This window comes from Colobus angolensis, unplaced genomic scaffold (assembly GCF_000951035.1).
Source record: "Colobus angolensis palliatus isolate OR3802 unplaced genomic scaffold, Cang.pa_1.0 Scaffold4, whole genome shotgun sequence".
NCBI lineage: Eukaryota > Metazoa > Chordata > Mammalia > Primates > Cercopithecidae > Colobus > Colobus angolensis.
In genome coordinates this window covers 13048168-13055631 of record NW_012117376.1, presented here as the reverse complement: position 1 = coordinate 13055631, position 7464 = coordinate 13048168, and the positions used below count along the sequence as shown (strand labels likewise).

At 42.3% G+C, this 7464-nt stretch overlaps 1 protein-coding gene across 5 annotated transcripts in view; it reads right to left on the bottom strand.

The window, feature by feature from the left end:
- Nucleotides 1-7464, bottom strand: part of EYA3 (EYA transcriptional coactivator and phosphatase 3) — a 122292-nt gene that overhangs the window by 8223 nt on the left and 106605 nt on the right. The gene's annotated exons all lie outside the window — the stretch shown is intronic.

Below are 7464 nucleotides of genomic sequence, written 5' to 3'. Positions count from 1 at the left end.
AGGCGGATCACCTGAGGTGGAGAGTTCGAGACCAACATGACCAACATGGAGAAACCTCATCTCTACTAAAAAACAAAATTAGCTGGGCGTGGTGGTGCATGCCTGTAATCCCAGCTACTCAGGAGGCTGAGGCAGGAGAATCGCTTCAACCCAGGAGGCGGAGGTTGCAGTGGGCCGAGATCGCACCATTGCACTCCAGCCTGGGAAACAACAGTGAAACTCCGTCTCAAAAAAACTAAACAAAACAAAACAAAACTTATTTTAACCTTCACGTTGAGGGTGAAGTCCCTAAGATCTTAGTGGGAGGGAATTTCTATAAATGGGAGGGATTCATAGGTTTAGTAACTTACCCCTAGATCACAAACAAGCAAGTAGCTAGAAGTTGGGGCCCCTGACTCCAAATCTACGCTCTGGTCATTGTGCCATAATGAATGAATGATTTTTGAGGTGAAATGTTTTAGGGTAGAAAAGAGAAGTGAAAACACAAGGCTCTGATTTCTTGTCAGAAACAATAACAAACAAAAAGCCATTTCCCTCCAATTCTTCATTTCCCAGAAACAGTCCTGTGTATGGGCCTTATGTCTTTCAGTGAGAGAAGAGCCCCAGAATAGAATTGAGAACAGTGACCAATAAATACGGCAGCAACATTTGTCATATCTGGAACCTCCTTACTTACTACACCTTGTAGTTGTAACCAAGATATTGCATCACTGAAATTGACCTTGGGAAATGGGTGATTTAAATCCATTTCTCAGAACTGCAGACGGTTTTGAGAAACATGGCAGTGTTGTATCAAAACTCAAATCCCATCTGCAATCAACAACTAAAACATGCACAGATCATACTGCTGTGGGAAAGATACTTTATTTGTATAAATAAAAGGAAGTTATATCCCTTGCTCTTTTTATCTCCCTGCTTCTGCCACCTTCTTCAGTTAAGCAAGGTCCTAACTTTGGCATTCTTCTTCATCCTGCTCTATCAACCTTCTTGTTCCTTCCCCTTGCTCAATAGAGTGACTTAGCACCAGGGTTCCCGTGTAAATAAGATAAAAGCTGCCTCTTCCTCAAGACACTTGACTGCCATCTGCTGGAAAATCATTATAATATATAAATACACAAATCTAAGATAACATAATTGGCCAGAACTTGTATTTCCATACTCAGAAGTCCTACTTGGCATAGGAGAAGTCATGCAGATATATAACTGCACATTTCTGACATCCTTACCCCAGTGGCACTTCAAAACAGATGGACTAGTCAACTGGACAAGACACTAGTCTACTCTGGGCTCAGCTGGTCACTTATAATACGAGGCTTGGCTTAGGCACACTTGGGTCTCTTTTAGTGCTAACATTTTACATAGAATTGTCTTACCTTACATTCATATGAGGGATTCAATCAATGTTTGCTGAATAAATTCATATTAATCTCACAAATGATTCAGTAGAGGACTGTAGTCCAGGTCTTATGCCTCAATTCAGTTCAAACATTAAACTGTTCAACTAATAATAAATTCTTACTATGTTCAAGGTGTTGAAGAGTTCTTTAATTCCATTTCACCCATTACAGCTTTACAAACTAAGCCAACCTCCACCAGATGCACAGTCTACTATGATCTGTCTGCAGCAAAAAAACTCTTTTAAGTGAGTCAGATTTGACTTTCTTGTAAGACTCAACAAAGGCAGTAACTCATATTTTGAGGATAAGAACACAGACATTTTCATTGTCCTGGCATGCAATGATCCAGGATGAAATATACTCTGTAATGTCTCCTTTAAAAGGATTAAGAGGCCAAGAGAGTTATTAACAGCTCAAAGTAAAGAAGCAGCTCCATGAAAACAGGACTCACTCCAATACAGTTGGTAAAATACTTCCATTTATACTCTCAAAACAATTCTGAATATGAGCTTTCCTGTTCAGGAGGATGAGGCCAATGACTAATCAGTTAACCAAATGTCAAGCAATCGAAGTTGGTGAACTGTAAGATCAGCCAAGTCTTCGGAGAATATTAGTCCCTGGGTTGTCTCTATTAAAATATTTCTGGCCATGGGCAGTGGCTCATGTCTGCAATCCCAGCACTTTGGGAGGCCTAAGGCAGGAGGATCACTTGAGCACAGGAATTTGAGATTAGCTTGGGCAACACAGTGGGATCTTTTCCGTATAAAAAATTTAAAAATTAGCTGGGTATGGTGGTGGAGCATGCCGGAAGTCCTGGCTACTCAGGAGGCTGATGTGGGTAGATCGCTTGAGCATGGGAAGGTTAAGGTTGCAATGGGCTATGATCGTGCCACTGCACTCCAGCCTAGGTACCAGAGTGAGACCCTGTCTCAAGAAAACCCCCCAAAACAAAAAATACTTCTGACATTTTCAGAAATTATTTTGAGAATTCTCTTTAATGTCCCCAAATCAGAATGGCCATTAAGAGAACCATATTTTGCTATCATTTCAGAGGAAGTGAAAAAGTATTTCTTCTCCTTGCTCCCATTTCACAGTTCTGTGAAGAAAAGCCTCAAGCCTTGGTAACTGTGGTTACCATGACACCAGATCCCACTGCAACCCTGCAAATTAGCTCTGGATGAACTGAGACTGAGGAAAATCACCAAATAAGCACACTTACTGACAGAGGGAATGAGATCATTTACATAAGCCTGATGAGCCTGTGGGTGCCAGGTCTCAGTACAATAAGCACTACAGAAAATCTATCTTTCAGATGTGGGAGACTCAGTGAGGGCTCTGGGTTCCTATGATATACATAAAGCAACCGGCAGCAGTAACAATATCTGAAGGGAGCTGTCATATATGTTCCCTTCCACCCAATCCCTAGGAAATGAAGTAATTCAACCATACAAAAAAGCATGGAGAATTACCAGCCTTGACAACAAAGTGAGACCCCATTTCTACAAAAAACAGGAAAAGTTAGGCATGGTGGTGTGCACCTATAGTCCCAAGCTACTTGAAAGGCTGAGGTGGGAGGGTTGCTTGAGCCAGGGAGGTCGAGGCTGTAGTGAGTCGTGATCACTGAACTCTAGCCTGGCGAAACCCTGTCTCAAAAAAACAGAAAAAAATGCCTACCACCAATGAAGCTTTGTAAAATCTTAACACTTCATAGTTGCTGTATTTATTTACTTATTTATGAGACAAAGTCTTGCTATGTCATTCAGGCTGAAGTACAGTGGCACAATCATAGCTCACCGCAGTCTCAAACTTGTGGGCTGAAGTGCTCTTCCCACTTTAGCCTCCAGAGTACCTAGGATTGTAAGTACAAGCCATCACACCTGGCTAATTTTTTTTTTTTTTTGAGACAGAGTCTTGCTCTGTTGCCTAGGCTGGAGTGCAGTGGCGTGATCGTGGCTCACTGCAACATCCGCCTGCCAGGCGCAAGCAATTCTGGTGCCTCACCCTCCCAAGTAGCCGGGACTACTGGTGCCCCCTACCATGCCCAGCTGATTTTAGTAGAGACTGGGTTTCACCACGTTGCCCAGGGTGGTCTTGAACTCCTGAGCTCAGGCAATCCGCCCGCCTCAGCCTCCCAAAGTGCTAGGAATACAGGCGTGAGCCACGGCTCCTGGCCACACCTGGCTAATTAAAAATTTTTTTATGTAGAGATGGGGTCTATGTTGTCCAGGCTGGTCTCAAACTCCTGGTCTCTAGTGATTCTCCCACCTCAGCTACTCAAAGCCCTGGGATTACAGGCGTGAGCCACTCCACCTGACCCTTATAGTTGCTTTAGATTAGAAAAAAAAAATCAAGACATTACAGAACTTCTCAAATACCCCTAAAATGTAAATATCTTAAATCTTTATATAAATATTACATACTGTACATTTATCTATCTACAATGTTTTTTGTTCATCAGTTTTTCCTTTTTTTTTTGAGACAGTCTTGCTCTGTTGTCCAGGCTGGAGTGCAATGGTACGATCTAGGCTCACTATCATCTCTGCCTCCTGGGTTCAAGTGATTCTCCTGCCTCAGGCCCCCGAGGAGCTGGGATTACAGGCGCACACCACCAAGCCCAGCTAATTTTTGTATTTTTAGCAGAGATGGGGTTTCACCATGTTGGCCAGGAAGGTGATCCACCCACCTTGGTCTCCCAAAGTGCTGGGATTACAGGTGTGAGCCACCACACCCAGCCTATTGTTTTTCATATTAATCCTTATGAGTATATGTAATTTTACTTCATCCACTTTTAACTGCAATATAGCATTCTGTTGTTTGATTATATCTATCAATTTTCTGTTCATGGACAGGTTTACAGACCAGTTATTTTCTATTATGAATAAGGGTGCATCAAAAAAAAATCCTTGTACATGTCTCCTTGTGCATGTGAGAATTACTCAAAGGTAGAGGTTAGCAAACTTTTTCCATAAAGAGTCAAACAGTATATAGTATATATTTCAGGCTTTGCAGGCCCTATGGTCCCTGTTGCAACTATTCAGCTCTGCTACTATAGTGTGAAAGCAGCTGTATAAATAAGTGGGCATGGTTTCAATAAAAACTTACACAAACAGCCAGAGGGTAGGATTTAGCCCATGGACTGTAATTTGCAGACCCCTGCTCTAAAGTGTGTGTGTATATATATATATACATATATGTATATATATAAAGTGGAATTGCATGATCAAAGGGTTATGTACACCTCAAACTTCATTAGACATTAACGTTCTCCAAAGCAGGTTATATCCATTTTCAATCCCATTTGCAGAGTCAGCGTTCCCATTACATTGTTAGATTTAAATTTTTGTCTATCTGATGGCTGGAAAATGTACCATATTTAAATTTGCATCTTCTTAATTTGCAGTTCCTTAATTTGTGAGGTTAAGGACTTATTCATATATTTACTGACAGTTTTGTTTCCCTTTTCAGCAAACTGGTTGTTTCAAGGTTTTTGCCTATTTTTCTATATTCAAAATTGTCTCTTGCTTACTGATTTGCAGGAGTTCTTTGTAGATTCTGCATTCTTTTTCTTTTGAGATGGAGTTTTGCTCTTGGTACCCAGGCTGGAGTGCAATGGTGCAATCTTGGCTCACTGTAACCTCGGCCTCCCGGGTTCAAGCAATTCTCCTGCCTCAGCCTCCCGAGTAGCTGGGATTACAGGCATGTGCCACCACGCCCAGCTAATTTTGTATTTTTACTAGAGACGGGTTTTCACCATGTTGGTCAGGCTGGTCTCAAACTCCTGACCTCAGGTGATCCACCCACCTTAGCCTCCCAAAGTGCTGGGATTAAAGGTGTGAGCCACTGAGCCTGGCAGGAGTTCTTTATAGACTCTGTATTCTAACTGCCAATTAAATGTGTTGTAAATACCTTCTCCCAAAACGTGGCTTGTTTGGTTACCTTTTTTCAAGAGACAAGGTCTCCTTTGGTTGCCCAGGCTAAAGTGCAGTGCAGTGGCACAGTCACAGCTCACTGCGGCCTCCTTGAACTCTTGGGTTCAAGTGATCCTCCCGCCTTAGCCTCTTGAGTAGCTGGGATTATAGGCACTCGCCACCACACCTGGCTAATTTTTATTTTTGTAGAGATGGAGCCTCACTATGTTACTCAGGATGGTCTTGAACTCCTGGCCTAAACTGATGCCTTAGCCTCCCAAAGTGCTGGAATTAAAGGCATGAGTCACTGTGCCCAGTTTGTCACTTTATGTTGTATTTAACTGTATGTAAAATTAAAAGTTCCATGCAATCAATGATCTTTTTTTTTTTTTGGCTTTTTATACTATTTTTTGATTCTTAAAAGAGGTCCATCCTTGCCTTAAGATCATACAGATACTCTTCTATATTTTCTTCTAAAAATTAAAAAACTTACCTTTCATGGTAAGTTTTTAATCTACCTGTAATTTATTTTTGTATATAACGTAAAGAAGGAAAACAATTCTGCCTTATTTTTCTATATAGATAATCCAATTATCGTAGCATCACTGATTGAAGGTAAGTTCCATGAGGACAGAGGATTTTTGTCACTGCTGTATTCCTACTGCCTTGGCATTGCCTAGCACACAATAGACACCATTATTATTTTTCCTCATCTAGTGGATTGTTTCCATTTGCATATAAAATAGATATAATTTCTCTTATGAATCTTATAAATCCTCTTAAGTCCATATACCTCTAGAGCCACTACTTTATTTTTTTGTTCTTCTCCAAACAAACCTCCTCTAAAGAGATGTATAGTTCCCTTCTCCAACTCTCCTTCCATTCTCTCGCATTTACTAATAAGTTAGTAAACATATTAGAACAGGTCGAATAAAAATATTGTTATGCCAGTTCTATAAAATTTCAATTCTCTTAAACTACTTCCAATTAGGGTTTAATCCCGGTCACTCCCCTAATCAAACTGCATGTCAAAGCTATTAATGACCTTCATGTAGCTAAAAACAATCTTCAAGTCAATTCTCAAGTCTTTTTTTTTTTTTTTTTTTTTTGAGACGGAGTCTCGCTCTGTCACCCAGGAGTGCTGTGGCCGGATCTCAGCTCACTGCAAGCTCCACCTCCCGGGTTCATGCCATTCTCCTGCCTCAGCCTCCCGAGTAGCTGGGACTACAGGCGCTGCCACCTCGCCCGGCTAGTTATTTTTTTTTATTTTTATTTTTTGAGACAGGGTCTCACTCTGCTGCCCAGGCTGGAGTACAGTGGCGTAATCACGGCTCACTGCAGCTTTGACCACCTGGGCTCAAGCAATTGTCCCACCTCAGCCTCCCAAGTAGCTGGGACTACAGACATGCTCCACCACTCCCAGCTAATTAAAAAACAAACAAACAAACAAAACAATAACTATGTAGCCCAGGCTGGTCTTGAACCCCTGGGCTCAAGCAATCCTTCTGCCTCAGCCTCTCAAAGTGCTGGGATTACAGGCGTGAACCACTGTACCTGGCCCTTGGGTCTCATTTGACCCATCAACAACATTAGAATGAGTTGATCACTCCTCCTTCATTCTTTCAAGACACGATTCTTCTCGTTTTCCTCCTGCCTGCCCAGGCGGGTGTGCAGTAGCGTGATCTCAGATCACTGCAACCTCCGCCTCCCAGGCTCAAGCAATTCTCCTGCCTCAGCCTCCCAAGTAGGTGGGATTACAGGCTCACGCCACCATGCCTGGCTAATTTTGTATTTTTGGTAGAGCAGCGTTTCACCATTGTGGCCAGGATGCTCTTGAACTCCTGACCTCAAGTGATCCACCTGCCTCAGCCTCCCAAAGTGCTGGCATTACAGGTATGAGCCACTGCACCTGGCATCTCTTAACAATTATTATTATTATTATTTTGAGATGGAGTCTCACTTGATCACCCAGGCTGGAGTGCAGTGGTGCGATCTCAGCTCACTGCAACCTCCGCCTCCCAAGTTCAAGGGATTCTCCTGCCTCAGCCTCCTGAGTAGCTAGGACTACAGGCATGTGCCACCACACCCGGCTAATTTTTTGTATTTTTAGTAGAGATGGGGTGTCACTGTGTTAGCCAGGATGGTCTCGATCTCCTGAC